This window comes from Delphinapterus leucas, chromosome 6, assembly GCF_059928025.1.
Source record: "Delphinapterus leucas isolate spDelLeu-1000000601 "Yukka" chromosome 6, BTC_Dleu_Yukka2, whole genome shotgun sequence".
NCBI lineage: Eukaryota > Metazoa > Chordata > Mammalia > Artiodactyla > Monodontidae > Delphinapterus > Delphinapterus leucas.
In genome coordinates, this window is record NC_143134.1 from 25632750 (window position 1) to 25636806 (window position 4057).

At 37.4% G+C, this 4057-nt stretch overlaps 1 pseudogene; it reads left to right on the forward strand.

Moving 5' to 3' along the window:
* Positions 1-2878: 2878 nt before the first annotated feature.
* On the forward strand, positions 2879-3659 carry LOC115802000 (thymosin beta-4-like; annotated as a pseudogene).
* The last annotated feature ends 398 nt before the right edge of the window (positions 3660-4057 follow it).

Consider the following 4057-nt stretch of genomic DNA (forward strand, 5'->3'; position numbering starts at 1 on the left):
ATTGAGAACAACCCTAGGAAGTGGTTACTATTACTTTCCCCAGTTTTAAAGGTAAGAAAACTGTGGCTTAGTGAATTCATATGACTTGTCTGTGATCATTGTTCTGTGGTTAATTAATGAGAGCATCAGAATTTGAACCCAGGCAATCTGTCACCAGAGCAATCCTCAAGATTAAGTGATAAGATTAAATGACATAATTAAGTTGGAGTTCTAGACCTGTTGGTCAAAACAAATCTTAACCAAGCCCACTGAGCCACAATGCTTTATAATTTGCTGAAAAGTATTACTAATACTGGAATTCAATTGTATAATTCATTCATTATTCCTTCAGTAATCAAGTCACCATACATTTGAGTGCCTACTATGTGCTAGCACTGCTGTAGGAACTAGGAATAAACCAGTGAACAGAACATGCCTTCACAGAATCTACAGCTCTAAAGAGAAGAGTCGGGCAGTTAACAAAAATTAACAAAAATATAATAAACGGGATTAAGGTTTTTTTTTTAATGAGCAGAACTCTTTAATTTTAATATAGTAGAATATATCAACCTTTTCTTACATAATCAATCTAAGAATATTTTCCCTACCTTAAAGTCTAAAAGACATTAATGTATATTTTCTACTACAGTTATTTCCTAACATTTTATTTTAAAAAATTTCAAATCTACAGAAATACTGTGAGAACAGTACAAAGAACCTCCATATACTCCATACCTAGATTCAGCTAGATTCATAAATTGTTAATATCTTGCATTGTTAATAATTTTACAAATTATTATTACTACTACTGTTATTATTAGTTTACTGAACCATTTGGATATACGTTGCAGATATGAAACACCTCACCCTTAAATAGCTCAGCAAGTATTTCCTGTGTTCTACATAATCACAATATAATGGCAATACTCAAGAAATTTAACACTGATACTGTTTTATTTTTCAGTGTGCATTTTATATTCTAATTTCTCCAGTTGCACCAATAATGTCAAATTTGGATTTAGGGTCCAATCAAGGTTCACATATTGCATTTACTTGTCATATTCTTTTAGGCTTCTTTAATCTAACACCCCAGCCTCTTTTTGTCTTTTATGACCCTGATAATTTGTAATAATCCAGGCCAGCTGTTTTGCAGAATGTCTCTTTATATGGGTTTATCTGATTGTTTCTCCTTCTTTAGATTCAAGCTAGTATTTGTTCCTGGTGTTAGTGGCAGTCAAAGATCCTTGAGGAAAGTTCCCATCTCCTCTAGGACTTCTGTTAAAAACTCGAGTTCCTTTCCAGTCATTGCATTAATTTGGGCACAGATTAAGCTACTATAACAAAGACACCCTCCACTTGGGAGCTGAAACAAGGTAGATTTTCATTTCTCTCTCACATAAAGTCCACAGGTGAGCAGTCTGCAGTCCTGGTAGAGTGGCTCTGCTCCATAAAGTCATGCAGGGACTCAGGGTCCTTTTATCTTGTTGTTCCATCATTGTCATCCTCGAGTATCCGTTTTTCACAAAGTCAAATCTTCATCACTAGCACCACGTCTGCATTTCAGCTGCAGGAAGAGGAAAGAGAGTAAAGTGCATGCAATTTCCTTTTTTAAAGGATGAGACCCAAAAGTTGCTCCTTACTTCTACTTGTACTCATTGGCAAGACTCTGCATCTAGGCACAAAGGAGGCTGAGAAAGGCAGTTGGTAGCTGGGAAGCCAACTGCCCAGCTAAAACTCTAGTGGTTATATTAGTAAAGGGAAGGAGAGAGTGGACACTCAGGGGCCATTAGTGGTTTCTGCCACAGCCATCCACTAGGTTTTATTTCCTTTGGTGAAGACTCAATACATGAACAAGTGGATTAACTTAACCATTTCCTTGGGTTCTTTTTCATGATACTTATTCAGATGTTTTCTTCTCTGAGGAGAGGTCTTCAGAATTCTCTTAATGCAGTTTTTAAAATATAAAAAATACTCAGTAAAAAAAAATAAAAATCATCAGACCTAATTTCCAAGAATGGAGTGTTGTCATCTCAAGAAGGTTTTTGCATAGTTTCTCAAAGACAAACCTGACGATGATGACAAAATTAATTCAAAAAACAGAAACAAATTGCTTCCATCCCAGAATCGAGGTGTTTGTCTTTTCATTCATTACTGGAGAATCTTGGGGGTGGGGGAAAGATATTTATTTGGCGGGCTTATGTAAAGTATAAAAGGCACAAAAACACTGAGAGGTAGCTATAGAGTGTTAATGCCAACAGTGACCTTAGAGGTTGCTTCAATTTATCTCCTCATTTTATATGTGATGAAAATTGTAGGTGCCTCACAGCTAGTTAACTGTAGACCAAGACTTGGAACCAGATTCGCTGACTCTGTTTCAGATTCCCCCTTCATGTCATACAGCCTCTCATTGATTTGGAGTCAGTTTCTCCTTCCTGACATATCTGACTCAGTTACTAGAGTCCAGGTAATATCTCTATCTCTTCAAAGCTATCTGAAAGAGAAGTGCATTTAAAAAAGCAGAACAAACAAACAAATTAACAAAACAATCACTGGAAGTATTTGCTTGAGTCATGCCTTAGAATCTCTTTTAAACCAAGAGAACACTTCATACCTCAGGCCCAGCATGTCTTAGGTAAGATAATTAGTAAGTATTTGTTGCTTTTTTTAGGCAAGTATTTTTTTTATTTTGAAATAGTTTTATATTTTAATATTGCAACTATAGAAAAAAAAATGCAAGATCAGTATAAAGAATTTCAGCTTCTCCTTCACTTAGAGTCCCACTTACTAATGTTAAAAAAGAAGTAACAGGCCCCAAATGGAGTCATGTGTGCTAAGCCCCATGTCAGCAAATGGAGACCTAACACTTAGCCTAATTGCAGTTTCAACCTCCTCCAAGAATGTAATTTTAACAGGTTAGTCTCGAATTTCCTGGTCAGCACTAGGGAGGTAATCCCTCAAGACCCTTTCCCTCCCCCAGAGGAGGGTGACCTAAACCACAAACTATCCACTCTTTGCTAGAAATTTCCCTTTCTTGTCCCTTTTCCATCTATAAACACCTTTTCTTTTCTGCTGCTTGCAAAGCTCTTTTCTGTTTGCTAGATAGGATGCTGCCTGATTCATGTATTGTTGAATAAAGCCAATTTGATCTTTAAATTTACTCAGATGAATTTTGTTTATTAATAGTTTTGGTGGCAATGGTGGGATTGAAGGATTCTTCTGGCAGCTTCAGTAACAATGAGAAACACAGGCATGGTACACCTTGAACGCTTTTGAGTTGTCTGTCTTTCTCACCATTTCTGAGGGCCATAGATAAGTTCCTTTCAGTTCTGAGCTCCACTCTCTTTACATCAAACTCCTGATCTAACTGGATTGCCACAGTTCCACACTTGTTTGGAATCTCTCCCCAGACTCTCCCCAGATTCCACATTGGGAACCAGAGCCAGAGTTGGATTGGGTCCAACTGAACCAAACTAGGACTCTACAGAAGCCACTGCTCAGACCAGACTCCACTCACTTGTACACCTTGCTCTGTTTCCTCTGAAACCATGTCTGACAGATTTGATATGGCTGACCCTGAGAAATCCAATAAATCAAAATTGAAGAAGACAGAAACATAAGAGAAAACCCCACAGCCTTCAAAAGAAATGATTGAACAGGAAAAGCAAGCAGGTGAGTCATAATGAGGCAGGAGCCTCCAATATGCACTGCACGTTCCACAAGCTTTGCCTTCTTATTTGACTTCTTGTAGCTGTTTAACTTTGTAAGATGCAGAGAGGTTGGATCAAGTTCAAGTGACAGTGCTGTCCCTTTTCACACTAAAGAATGGTGAATTATTGGCAACAAAATCCACACCAGCTTCTCCCATCTGCCTGTCTGGTTGGCAGGGAAGGAAAGGAACTTGCATGTTGGTGAAAGAAAAAGCTGAGTGGGGCAACAGTGAAACCTAGAGTAAAAAGCAAGCTGGTCCAAGGTGTCTATAAAATGCAGTTTAATCAGAATGCCATTGTTTTGTTCTAATGATTTTAATTCCTAGAGTGCATAATTTTTAATATGCAAATAAAAGCTTTAAAACCTGAAA